The following is a 15,158-nucleotide window of genomic DNA, read 5'->3' on the forward strand; positions in this document are numbered from 1 at the left end:
CTTGTTACTTTTATGAACAGTAACTGGGAAAGAAAAATGCAAAAAACAGGAAACTGGCCGCTCTTTCAGCTTTCGCTAAATTTGTAGAAAAGCTGGAGGAAGATACCAATCAAGCTACATTTTGCCAAGAAAAATAGACAGCAGGTTTCACTCTGTTGTACCTTTGAACATTTTCAATCTCTGTCTATCAAATCTTTGAGGGACTTGCAAACCTCTGTTGTACTTGCCCTGGCACTGCGTTTATGTTTTGTAGTCTATCACACCAGTTGTTTTCAGACATGATTTCTACAGCCTTGGTTATGATACAGCTGTTTCGAAGGAAAGAGTTGGCCTGCAAGTTTTCTTTTTCCAGGGAACATGTCATATTTCTGTGACATATTCTTTGTCCAGGATGAGGAAGAAACATGATAAACTTGAAGCATTTGGGGTAATAATGCTAAGATGTCAGTCTTCAGAGGGTGTAATGTATCTTGCAAGACAGAAACAGTTATGCTTTTTGAGTCTCACAAGCGCATTATTTTCATGTGGCCCATCGATTGTTATACACCATTTTCAGCTCCAAAATTATAAAGATTTATTTTGATTTTCAGAACTTAGCAGTGGAGGAAGAGGTTTTGAGGAAACTGGATCACATATTGCCTTTAAGATCCTGCCTAAAGAACTATCTTCAGGGCATCCAGTGGATGGTGTTATGGTACAGACATTTTCAACAACTGCCCATCAAAAAGACAGATGGAAGGTTCTTAAGAAAATAAGAACAAATCCTCTAGCACTTGAAATTACTATTGTTAAATCATTCACATTCCTTTTTCTCTACAGTAAAAATTCTTACATCATTAGACTGTTACAAGTTATAATGGAAAAATCAATGCAGTAAGAAAATTAAATTTTACTGAGAGCCTTTAGGCAAAATACAATTTGAAAATGCGTTTTAGTTTCCCATGTGGTTCAGAGGAAAAGGAAGAAATGGAATCTAGGTTAGCTGTCAGTGCCCAACGGTTTTTAGAAGCCAGTAAAGGAGCCTGTGAACTAAACTCTTGCTTAATGTATTTCTTTCCTGATTACTTAATAATGTTAAAATAACCACCTTAATCTGATCATTTGAAAGGTCAGAAGTCTCTTCTACCCTTTTGAAAAAACAGTCTTTGGTCTAAATCAATGAGTAGATTCATCTTCCCAGGAAGAGGATTTAACAGAAAGAAAATGATTCATCTGCTAAGGTATACAGCAATGACATCTGAACCCCTGGAGAGAGAGAGAGAGAGAGAGAGAGAGAGAGAGAGCGAGAGCGAGCGAGAGCGAGAAAGAGAGCGAGAAAGAGAGCGAGAGAGTAAGAGTAGCTAAAGTGGAATGAGGAGATTGTGGTGTAATCAAAAAGAAGTCGATCAAAGCTGACAACAAGCTCTTGTGGAGAAGTGACATACATACTACACTTGGTATACTTTGTAAACACTGCAAGTGGTCACTGTCTCTTGCTGGCAAAGAAATATGACATACACAAAATGACACAGGCCAATTACAGATTTAAAGTTTATTTAAAAATTTAGAATCCTGAAGTGTCTATTTTGGGTTCACTGTTTTAAAGCAAGATAAACGTTCTTAACTGTTTCCTATTTCATGCAAAAATTCATTTATACAGCATTTACAGGTACAAAAATCTGTAACATTGAGAATCAATGGTGTTCTCTGTCATTAGAACAAATACATGCAAATTCCAAGCAAGATATATTTTTCAATACTTAAAATAGATGAGTCATTAATAAGTTATACACCTGAATAAGATTAATCTGTTTTAGGAAGATCCTTCAAAGCTAACAGTAAGGATAATTCAGCAGCTAGTTGCTTTATATTTTCACAGTTTCTCTGGCCTTGACAGTAGCTATATGGTCTGGGAGAGGTTTTACACATAGCTCCTCACACCCATTATGTTTACATGAAAGAAATGGGTGCATGTGTTTATATACTATATGTATGCGTAATATGTTAGGAAAATATATATTTTTACCTTACGTGTACACATAGAAAAACTGACTGAAACAACCTTTTTGAAAATTCGATTTCTGATGGTCAAATTGAAATGCATTGCTTTGCTTTGGAAAAGCCTAATATGACCTTACATAAATGTATTTATTATTTGTTGTTGTTCTCTTTTACTGGAAATACGAGAATTTTTTTTAAAAAGAAAAGCTGCATTTTATAACTGAGAGCTTAAATTATGTTCCTTTGAAGGACCAAAAATATAAAGTTCATTAATAGGCTTATGCAGATTTAAAAGACTAAAAATTCTTGGAAATTCTGATACTTCATAGGTTCTCTTTTGCCTCACTTTAAAGGAATATTTTTTGTCCTTCTTTAAATGTAATTTTTTCAACATATTTATTTCAGTCTGCAAGTGGAGACCCAAATGTGGATTTTTGGTATGTGTACTCCTTAACATCTTTCAGACATTTTGTCAAAAGAAGTCTTCCAGATCTCTTTTGTGTAGTACATAGAAGAAAAACATTAGTTAGCAACCTCCAAAGACTAAGACTAAATCTTCCGTTACGGTACGCATTAAAGTCCAAGTCTATTTAGAGTATTAAGGCACCCTGGAAGGCAGCTGTTTAGAAAAGGGTATCTCATTTGTACAGAATATTTTGCAGTAGTTGTCCTGATTCTATGGAATCCCAGGTGTAAGAGGCTAAGTGATCAGCCAACCTTCTCACCAGATGAGGGAAAATGGGTGATGGAAATAAGATAAATATACTGAACAGCTGTTTTTGCCAGATGTGGTGGAAGTTTTGTGTATCATAGAATCACTAAGGTTGGAAAAGACCTTCAAGACCATCAAGTCCAACTGTCAGCTCTACACCCCTGTGACCACTAAAGCATCTCCGGAAGCACCACATCCACCTGTTTTTTGAACACCTCTAGAGACGGTGCCTCCACCACTTCCCTGGGCAGCTTGTTCCTATGCCTCACCACTCTTTCAGTGAAGACACTTTTCCTAATAACCAATCTGAACTTCCCCTGGCACAACTTGACCCCATTTCTTCATGTCCTATCACTAGTCACTAGGGCGAAGAGGCCAACACCTGCCTCATTAAAATCTCCTTTCAGGTAGTTGTAGAGAGCAATGAGGTTTCCCCTCAGCCTCTTCTTCTCCAGGCTGAACAGCCCCAGCTCCCTCAGTCTCTCCTCATAAGAACTGTTCTCCAAAGCCCTAGTCAGCCTAGTTGCCCTTCTCTGCACTCTCTCCAGCACCTCCATGTCCTTCCTATACTGCAGTGCCCAAAACTGCATACCTGTGCTCAAGGCGCAGCTTCACCAAGGCTGAGTATAGGGATAAGATCCCCTCCCTGGTCCCTGCTGGCCATGCTATTCCTGATGCAGGCCAGGATGCCATTGATGCCCTTGGCCACCTGGGCACATTGCTGGCTCACGTTCAGCTGGCTGTCAGTCAACACCTCCAAGGTCCCTCTCAGTTGGGAAGCTCTCCAGCCATTCCTCCCTGTAGTGCTGCTAGGGGGTTGTTGTGGCCGAAGTGCAGGACCTGGCACTTGGCCTTATTGAAACTCATACAATTGGCCTCAGCCCATCAATTAAGCCTACCTAGAGACCTCTGCAGAGCCTCCCTACCCTCAGCTCATGCATCCAAGCCATGAGAAGCCCGCTTCTCCAGGAGAATGCTGTGGGAGACCATGTTAAAAGGCCTTGATAAAGTCAAGATAGACAACATCCACAGGCCTTCCCCTTGTCCAATAAGCAGGGCACCCGGTCATAGAAGGAGATTAGGTTACTCAAACAGGACCTGCCCTTCATGAACCCATGCTGACTGGGCCACACCAGCTGGTTGTCCCAAATGTACCACATAATGGTGCTCATAATGATCTGCTCCATCAGCTTCCCCATTACTGAAGTCAAACTAACAGGCTTGTAATTTCCCATCTTATCCTTCCGTCCCTTCTTATAAATGGGGGTTACGCTGGCTGGTTTCCAGTCTGCTGGTACCTCTCCAGTCAGCCAGCACTTGGTCAACACCCCCACCAGTTCTTTCAGCAGTCTTTGAGGGATCCCATCCAGCCACAAAGTTTTGTGCACATTGATATGGTGAATCAGGTCACTGATCATCTTCTCCTGAATTGTAGGGGGTCATTCTGCTCCTGGTCCCTGTCCCCCAGCTTACGGAGTCGGATTCCCTCTCTATAACTGGTCTTAACTAAAGACTGAGGCAAAGAAGTAATTAAGCACCTCAGATACTTCCTCATCTTCTGTCACTGTGTTTCCTCCTGCATCGAATAGGGGATGGAGAGTCTCCCTGGTCTTTCTTTTGTTATTAATAAATTTATATAAACTGCTCTTTTCATCCATTACCATAGAGGCCAGATTCATTTCTAGCTGGGTTTCAGACCTTTTATTTCTCTCCCTTCATAGCCTCACAGCATTTTTGTCGTTGTCGCGAGTGCCATGCCACTTCCTCCAAGGGCCATAAATTCTCTTTTCCTGAGTGCCTGTTCAGCCAGACTATGCTGCCGGCTCACCTTACAGCACATGAGGATGGCCTCCTCCTGCACTTTCAAGACTTCCCTCTTTAAGAGCATCCAGCCTTTCTCAGCTCCTATACCCCGCAAAACTGATTCCCAAGGGATTGTTTAGGCTACTGAACAAGTTAAGTTTGGTTTTCAGAAGTCCAGGGTGGCAGTTTTGCTGCCCCCTCTACTGGCAATCTCTAAGAATAGAGAACTCAAACAACTTGTGGTCACTGTGCCAGACACAGTCTCCAACAGTCATACCTTCCCTGTTCAAAAGGAGCAGGTCTATCACGGCACCTTCCCTGGTCGGCTTCCTCACCAGCTGTGTCAGGAAGTTATCTTCAACACATTCCAGGAACCTCCAGGAATCTTCCCTGTCTGCTGTGTTTAATTCCAGCAGATACCAGGGAATTTGAAATCCCCAATAAGAACGAGGGCAAACGACTGCAAGATTTCACCCAGATGTTAACAGAATAGTTCATCCACCTCACTGCCCTTGGTTGGGAGATCTATAGCAGACTCCTACAGTGGTAGCAGCCTTGTTCGCCATGCCTCTAATCCTGATCCAAACACACCCAACCTTGTCATCACTGTACTCAAGTTCTAGACATTCATAAGAATTCTTAATACATAGGGCCACCCCACCACCTCTCCTTCCTTGTCGATCCCTCCTGAAGTGCTTGCAGTCATCAACTGTGGCACTCCAATCATGTGAGGTACCCCATCACATTTCTGTGACAGACACTATGTCATAATTTTCCTGTTGAATCATGGCTTCCAGCTCCCCAATGCTGCATGCATTGGTATAGGCGTACTTCAGATGGGTTAGTGATCCCATCACCTTTTTGTGGGCATGGGCCCTAATTCCTACCTGACCATTCCCAGGTGCTTCCATGATTGCTAAACCATCAACAAACCTTGACTCTGTTTTCCATTGTATCTGTCTCCCATCTCAACTGAGATGGCAGAGTGTGAGGCTTTGCTAGCACACCATCCTACATGACCATTCCCCTTTGAATCCTGTCCAAAACCCTTTCTATAAGCCCTGCTACCACTCACCCTCTTGTCACCCCATGGCTCATCTATAGCGGGCCTGGTTTTATGAACTTTCCCTTAAAACCTAGTTTAAAACCCTGTCAGTGAGCCCTGCTAACTCCTCACCAAGAACCCTTTCTCCCCTTGGTTTGGTTCACCTCCATCTTTGGCCAGTAGGCCTGGTGACATGTAAACACCCCCATTGTCAAAGAACCCAAAATTCCACCAATGGCACCAGCCTCTGAGCCATGTGTTAAACAGTTGTGCTTTCCTGTTCCTTTTAGCGTTCCCCAAACTGAAGGAATAGAAGAAACCACCTGTGCTCCCAATCCCCCAACCATTTAGCCCAGTGCCCTGAAGTCCCTTTTTATTGCCTTGGGACTTTCCTTGACAATCTTGTGACTACTCACCCACATGACTAGTAGTGGTAGTAATCGGAGGGCAATGTCAGACCAGGAAGTTTCCTGGTCATATCCCTAATCTGGGCTCCAGGGAGGCAGCAGACATCCTTGTGGGAGGGGTCCCGCCAGCATATAGGACCCTCAGTTCCCATTAGAAAGTAATCTCCTGTAACAATTACCCTCCTCTTGCTCTTAACAGAAGCAGTCTTAAGGCATGGAGCTGACTGCTTTGGCAACTCCCTGGATCAGGCTCTGTCAACATTCTCATTTCCCTGGTCCTATAATTCCAGAGCCAAATCTGTCCCATAAGGGCACCTGGGAAGGTGGGGAAGGTTTGGAGGGGACTCGCCTGAGCAGGGAGAAGGTCTTCTGTTCCACCCCCCATCTTCTCTGAGGTCTTCTCCTGCCTGGTGGCAGGAGAGCAGGGGAATCTCTTATTTCCTTTGGAGCCTTCATCTGCTGTCTTCACCTCAGGTACGTTAGGGTGTGGCTCAGCCAATCTATGTTCCTCTCACACTCCCTGATACTCTTTAGTCTTTCCACTTCCTCCTTCAGCTCTACAATCATGCCAAGTAGCTCACTGACCTGGTCACACCTCACTCAGCGAGTCTCTCTGCCACCCTCCATTATGCACTCCCTGCAGCCGGAGAAGTGAACAGCTGTGTGTCTGTGTAGGACCTTCATCAGGGTCACCACATTTCTTGCAACAGAGTGAAAATGCAGTGAAAACCATAGCTGACACCCTTCTTGGATGGTATTTGTTAAGATAGACCTGGGAAGGGGACTGCGCCCTCCCTGCAAGGCCTGCTGGTGCAAACTGCTGCACCACACCCTTTGGATTTGCCACGCCCTGTTTGCCCACCCCATTCACTCCCTAGGGCCTGCACTTTTATGTGAGGGATGTTGGGCCACTGTCACTCTGGTCTCTGTCCATGCTGAGGCAGAGCCATCCCCTATGGGTCAGGACCTGTTACAGCCCGGTCAGGGCAAGGAGGAAGCCTCTCTCTGTCCCTGTGTTTTGGTTGCTGTGGTTTCACCGCAGAGTCGCACATCGCAATTCGTCAGGGTCCCTCCACCTCAGAAACTGCATTAATATGGAATATGGATCTGGAATATGAATCACCAGAATTATGGAGATTTCCTCTATATTTTCACTAATTCTAACACTTTATTATGAGAATGCTGTTTTCAAACACCATTGTGCAAGTGAGTAGCAAGGACAGTTATATTTAACAAGAGGTACTTTAAAACTCATACATTCACTCCACTTTAAATATCTTGGGGCAAAATATTGTTTCTCCATGAATTTACTCATGGTGTGTCTTACAATAACTTCCTCCTTCAACGTAGTTGTGGGAATAAGATTTGTCTGTAGCTACTGGGATGCACCAACCATATATTCATATATTTATAACTGATCTAGAGTTCAAAATGCATCACAAAATCTGTAAGAGGGAAATAAAAAAATAATAACTTAAAAAAAAAAAAAACAGCAGCCTGATCCTGGGGCAGGAATGGGGCAGGGAGGGCACTGTTCACTGGAGGGTTCTTGTTCATTGCCTTCCCTGTGAAACTGATACTTGTTAGAGGCAATTTAGCAACCTAGCAGTGCCAAACTCTTCTTGAGTAGAAATCTTTGCTTCACAAAACTGCCCAATCTGCTATTCCCTACTACTCTTGTTTTCTTAAAATACACGGTAGCTCTTCTGGAGGCTAGTAAAGGGCTATAGGGATTATGATACATGTTCAGGGAAATATAATCCAATTAACACTTCAGCTGCTGTTCCACTAATGTTTGAATACATCTGTCACACTTGATTGTTTGGGTTTGTTTTTCTGTAACAAACAACAGACACCTATCAAACTGTTTAAGTACCCTGCTTTCAGATTTTACTAGCTCTTATTCCTACAGGGCTTCACAGGATAAAAATCAGACTAGGCTTATATGTTGCCTTTTCTACTTAGGTATTGCAATCAGAACATGTTTTTCAAATGGAAAATAAAATGAAAGGCAATTCAGTAAAATGATGCTGAGAAAAAAAGGGTTACACTCATTTAAAATATGGCCTATGGAAAAAGTAATGGGGGGACACACTTAATTCTTTAACTGGTTTGCTCTTCTCAAAGCTCAAAACTCTCAGAGCTACTTCCCACCTCATTATCAACTTTGACTGAAGGCAAGATAAACAAGCTGAACAAGACAGACTTCACAAATTCTCACCAAGATGTTTCCTTTTACCTGACTAGTTAGGGACAGCTTTAGTCAAATGGTCATCATTTTTCAAAATTTCCACAGGAAAGAGGCATTTTTTACCTACATTCTTAGCACAGATTCAGGGGCATTTCACTCCACTACAGCTGCTTCTGTGGAACAGGGCACACGCTTGCCCCCAACGTATAAGCAGCAGCACATCCCTTGAAGCTGAAATCAATGCAGGTTTTTAAAACAGTTTTAGTTTCTGTGACTGCTTGTACCTGACAAGTAAAAAAGCTTCAGTAGTTTTCATCTTATAAAGACAAGGCATCAAAAAGGGATGGATCTGCATTATCAACCCAATTTCTTCCATACAAAATTTTTCCCAAGTGCAGAGGGAATGTACGCCTCTGTCCTCTTCATAAGACAGGCAGTACACAAGCAATACAGCGATGTTCTGTTCCTCTCCTGAACTCACCCTCTGCTGTCATTAACAGTGGTTAAAAAACATGTCATATTAACTAACTTGGACATTTAGCTTTTTTAAAATCAGCAGCAAAAAGCCATACTGTTAGATAACATTAAGAAGTAACTTCCCAATACAATATAATAGGTTTCACAACTATACTATTCTCTAATTTAAGAGAGTACAGATGGTGTTCCAGCCATATGCTACTAAGAATTGCTATTTCTCCCAGACAAAGAAATTCAAAAGTACTAAGAGAAAGTGTTGGATAAGGAGAAGATGAAGGCGATACTGCAAATGTTCATTTAGCAATTCAAAATGAACACAAGAGATGTGGTGAGACAGTGCAATTACTAGATGATCCCACAAGTGTACCAACTCACTGCCTCTGCCTCACCCCCTAAAGAAACGCAAAAAATTACCACATTGCACCAGAAACTAAGAAATTCTTCTTGGTCAGATATACTTTGGTGAAATAATCTCAGATAATTGTTAACATTATTTTATCCCTTATAACATAACAATTCTTCGGAAATTACCGTATCTGCTTATGTGAGAAAAAAAAATTCGACTTCCTATGAACTTTACAATGTGGTCTCCCTCTCACTCATCATAAGGCATCAACGTATTTTTTACTATAATAATTACTAGTCATCCTTTTTATTATCCCCCAAGTTCCATCTGGATCACAGTTTTTATATGATTCAGACATAAATGACAACAAATGAGACTGTAGAACTTTCAGAGACATCAAGTGAGGTTAAGTTATGAAAATCTGAACTTCGCACAATTTACTTTTTATTTGCTTCTGCAAGTTAGCAAATACATACAGCCAGTGAAACACCATAAACAGATGTTATGGTGTGCATGAGCTGGGATACCATTCTAGAGGGATGGCACATTGCTTAAGACCATACATATTAATGAAATTAGATTAAACAACACAGACTAATGATTTCTTGGATCCTTTTTTCTGCTCATGAAAACGCTCTACTCTTTGTGATTATTAGGATAATTTTGAAGATCACTTAATTTTCTGTTTATGGAAAAATTGTCTGGCTCACAAGCAAGATCTATTATCTTGCCTTTCTAAAACCTTGATAGATATGTTACAGAGAGAGACCTCTATTTGTAAGGGCAGTCTCTCATGCATCCTATTCCCAATACTCCTTGTCAAGGAGAACACTTAAGAGTGGCTTTTGCAACAATCATTTAATGAACATTTCAAAATAACTTCAGTAAATGGATATTAATGTATGTCAAACTTTCTGCCCAAAACAAATGATGTTAAAAGTTAAATCCAAATAGAATTATTACCATGAGGTTTATCATATCAGCTCTGCTTATACTCCAAAATCAATAGCCCTGACCTCAGAAGAAAATATTACTGCCAGTAAGCTTTACTGGTTGCATAATGGTCAAGAAGTCAATAATACAAAAACAGAAAACACACCTCACCTCAGCATAATTATATTACACAGATCCATAAGTCCATCTTCCCTTTCCAAGAAACAAAAAAGGTGACCTACCAAAGCAGCAAATAAAAAAAAAGGCACTGTGACACTATACAGTTAATCACTTTTGCAGTGCCCCTGTGCCTTTTCTCAGAGGCATCAGCATGGTATCATAGAAAGAAAGCACACAAGTTGATTTTGTGGATGGAGCATAGTTAGTAGTGTAAGCTTTTGGGCTCCAGCAATCTGTGTATCATCTATGAAAAGGGGAAGAAAAAACAAGAACAGACAAACAACAGATAAGCTTGTTTCAGAAAATGAAGGTAAGGATGATGTGACTTCCAACACATACAGATGCATATATGCATGACAGGATTTCTAGGATGTCTCCAAAATGTAATTAATCTAATTATGCTTATAGTTAAGCACAAGTGTTGATTAAGGGAGCTCTGTCAGATTCAGATATAATTAGCATAACATGAAAAAACCTTTGCCTTTGGGAAAGGCAAGGAGAAAAGGCAAAGTTCTAGATACAACATCAGAATATAGACATGCACAATTCATAATCCTAAACACAGTTTAATGGGCAATTGTATATTTTCTTGCTTTTTGGAAAAACCTGTGTGGGCCTGGCAGATGCAGCAGAAGAGAACAGTAGCCTGGGGCTGAACAGTTTCCTCAGGGCATCCAAAAAGGCATGAACCACCTGTGGTTAGACAAATTTTAGTCTCACTCCCAGTGATTAAAGAAAGTGTCATCTGACTTGACACAGCACCAAAGACCTGAATAACTGGACTACTTGAAAGTAGCATTTCTTCCATTTCAATTACTTACCCATTTTCTATCCTCACTTTCCTTCCACCTTACGTATCTTCAAACAACTCCTTTTGTAAATACATGATGGAACACACACTGCAAATTTTTTTTACAAAACTTTATTTAAGTAACCAAAAAATGTTGAAATAGAAGTCACAATTCACATAATTTTTGTTAGCACTAATGATTAACAAAATCAACAGAACCGGAATATTAATGGCCTTCCATCTCTGGCTCTCAGTTTTCAGGTCAATCAACATCTGACCGAGTGGGGTGAGGGGAGAAAAAGATGTAATCTGTATAACTGCACTTGAGTGTTACCAAAGATATTGATACAACTAACTTACCCTAAAATTCATAAATGTCTACTTTATAAATTCTGTAACTCTAGCAGAAGACTGTCAGTTACTTCATCTCTCAACCTACAGTAGGAAACATCTGGTATTTACACAAGCTGCAGTGATGTCATTCTAATTTTTATCAGTTCTAGGAAAAACAAAATAAGAAAATTAAGGACATTACCCTACTTAAAAGCGAATTTTTAGCTAAGAAGAAAGGGTCACTATCCTCAGGACTAGTGAGAAAGAACAGAAAACCAAGTGACACTGTAATTTCTAAGTATGCAGACATTTTTTCCAGCCTGCTGAAGAGGAAAGGCATGAAAAAGAGGAAGACAGGGAGGAGTGGGAAAGGAAAGTCTCCTCGCTGAGAAAAAAATATTATTATTCTGAGCACAAATACATTTGGATACTTTCTAATTTACAATTCTACATAAAATATGATAATGAGAACACCCAAAGACTTTGTTTCCACGCCTATAAAACTTACGAAGACCTGAGAGGATGAAGAAAAACAGGTGCTGCAATGCAGCTTACTACTGTTGTACAAAATACAAAAATCACTTTTCCCTAATAATCCTAGAATAAATTAAAAAAATATATACCTATAAGGGATTATCAGAGGAAAGAGATCTTAAAACAGGAGAAATCATGCATTCTGGTAAGCTGGCAAAGCAACACAACCTATATGGAAGAGGTTCAGGAAATCAGTAAATTCTACAAATATTTTTATTACAAATTGCACAGAAAAAAAACTTCCTAACCACTTTATTCCACTCAATGGCTAAAATGACTTTTGCAAGACTTTGTACCCTTTCTCATACTTCCATTAAAATGGAAAACTGAAAAGAAATTGCCCAGGAAGCTCACTGCACTTTGTTCTAGAAATACAGAAGAATATAATTTTACTCTGTTTTGAAGTTATTTATTGATTCTTCCAAACAACACCCATTCTATGCTGCTGACTAATTCTCAGCAAATAAATTAATTTTGCAGAAGACCCTATCACAGATATAGGGAACACTGATAATAGTATTTGGTTACCCAGTTTTTGTGACCTACATACCTTCTGGCTGTTCTTGAAGCTTTGCATTCCACTGTACACGTTCTAGCTGAGGCATTTGACAAAAGAACCTCCAACCCCACTAACTGGTCTTAACTTTAATGAAATTGTGAGAAGATACGGCAAAAAGAGTCAAATAAACCATACGGCACATTTCAAAGCCTATGTTCTGCTAAAACAGTCAAATACATTAGTGCAGCTTTTCAAGTCTAGCTGCCCAGCATTCTTCGATAAAAATAAACATAAAGGAAGATTAGGACTGAAGCTGTGTGAAATAGCTATTAGTATACATTTTATTCATATGGAGAAAGGACAATCTCACAGAACCATGGTGCTTAAAACTGAAAAAGTGGCTAAATTATCTAAAGAAGTATATAAATTACCACCATATTAATGCATCCATTCTTTTTTAAAATAATAATACTTATTAATACTAACAATAATAATATTATAAATATTATCATGACCATTATCACTATTATTTTTTAAATGTACTCCAGTTGTTATGTTACGGATGACAGACAAAATTTAGTAATGTCAAATATGAAAATAATGTCACACTTAGTTGGGTAGATTTCCCTTTCAGAAAGAATACCAGTGATTAATACTACTTTTCATTAAGAATATTTATGTGAACCACAGACACACAAACCATATTACAAGTTACAAGTAATATATTATTTGAAATATTTTTTTTTTTTTAAATTTACCAATATCTACAGAATTGCAGAGAATTACCAGAGTGTAAAAAGATATGTAGGACATTTCAGTAATAATTATTTAACATTGATCAAGCCTCTCCCAGTACAGTCCTCCCACTACAGGAATTTTACAGGTCTCAAAACAGGTTTCAAGTCTGACTTCTTATGCTATGAACTCTAATACCCCAGCTACACGGACAGTTAAGGAGTCAGTTTGTACTAGTAATGCATGATCATGATTACATTTTTCTGTTATGGTCAAAACTCACAATAATTAACAGCTGAAAATCTGCACACTTCCTTAAGGAAAAAAAAAGAAAAAAAAAAAGATATTAAGAAAAATATCGGCTCTAATTTCATGATACTATTATGATTTTTATTATTTCTGATGAAGACAAGCACTCCTTATGGTTTTCCAGCTCTCTGAAGAAGTCTGAGGATGCCAGATGGCATCCTCATGTCTGCAATAAGAAAAAGAAAGCAGCTTATGCAGACATGGACAGTTCATATGGTTTCTTTGAACCTTTCCCTTGAGAACTAATACTGCCATCAAGCTCTGCATAACTCTACATCACAGTACATTCCTTTCAACGTAAAAGAAAATATTTCAAGAGAGCATCATCCTCTAGGATTTTCTCTGTAATTTGTAAATTGATGTGATGGGCATCTGTATGTCCTTCTATCCAAACAGACAGCAGTTCAAACATAGGTTTTTTTATCTTTTTATTGTCAGCAGTCTGTAGCCACCCAAGTAAGAGTTACATCATTGCTCTCTTACATTTATGCGCAGGTATTGGAAATATGCTATACTTCATCAGAAGTTGAACACAAAACCTGAGTTTAAGGTTAAAATGAAGTCTTTCACAGTAGATTAAAAAATTGCACTGTCAACATTCTTATTCTGTTTGGAAAAAACAAACCTATCTTTAGTCTACAAATTAATATGCTATGTTAAACCTATTTACAATATGGAGGACTACTTTTTTTTTGCTAAAGACAGAAAAAAAAAACACTTTTGGTTAAAAGAGTGAGGAGAATAGAAAGCTGAACATGAATTCCTTTAGATTATGTCCTATATAGTACAGGGCCTGCTGAGACTTGCACCACAAGGAAGGATACATCCTACGAGTGTAGATGGGTGGAGAGAGAGAATGCGTCAAAGCTCTAGAGCAAAGTTACTTCGCCTGACATACTCCCACATTGACTGCTGAAGTGCTGAGAGTCTGAAAAGCACTTTACTTCCAGACTAGACATAGATGCAATTGTTCTTATGCGGCTACATCTACTGCAGTAACCTTAGGAATTACAGCTTCTCTGACTGTCTGGTGTACACTTCCAACCTGCTGCCACCAGAGGACCCTTATTCAGGTTGGTCACCTTAAATCAATCATCATAAAGCAATTGTTCTGTCACCTTTGAGAAGCTCACCAGCTGGGAGGTTTCTTCAGCACTCTGAAAATATGTATTAACTTTTCTCACACAGTTTCAGTAATAACTAGATCAGCTAAATAGTCTCCCAAAACAATAGCTCATGAGTCCTCATGTTTACAGACCAGGTAATGACCCTTGCTGAACAGTTTCCTTTCCAACCCATCTTTCCACTGTGAACAGAAAGTGTAAGCATTTAACATTTCACTGCCAGATAGTGTTACACATACTTTGCAAAGCTAGGTATTGTAAAACCAAACAAGAGCAACAGTTTGGGGAAAGAGTAATTTCTTGATGGCCATTGTGTATAGTTACTTATTTTTTTCATTCAGAAAAGCAGAATGCACCATATGCATCAAAATGTCCACCTTACCTTTTGAAAAGCGATCTTCAAACATACTTATTTCAGCTTAAATTCAGCTTAAACAGCGTTTCAGCTTTTCACAATGAGACGTGACTTAAGCATGGGACTGACTGTCATAATTTTTCCACCACAGTTTATCTGCACAAAGTTTGGTAGTACGTTGGTATATTAAGTGACTAATACTAATGTAGTAAATACATTTAACTTTATCTACTGCAAGCTCATGCAGGTGTGAGGGATTTTATTAGTAAGAATTTCTACAATAAGCACACGTTAGATGAATTAATCATTCATTCCCTGCAGACTGCTTATATATTTCATCAGGCCATTATCTGATCTGAATAATAAGAAAAACTGCCTAATAAAACACATTACTGCTGACACATG

Source organism: Apus apus, chromosome Z (assembly GCF_020740795.1).
Source record: "Apus apus isolate bApuApu2 chromosome Z, bApuApu2.pri.cur, whole genome shotgun sequence".
Classification (NCBI taxonomy): domain Eukaryota; kingdom Metazoa; phylum Chordata; class Aves; order Apodiformes; family Apodidae; genus Apus; species Apus apus.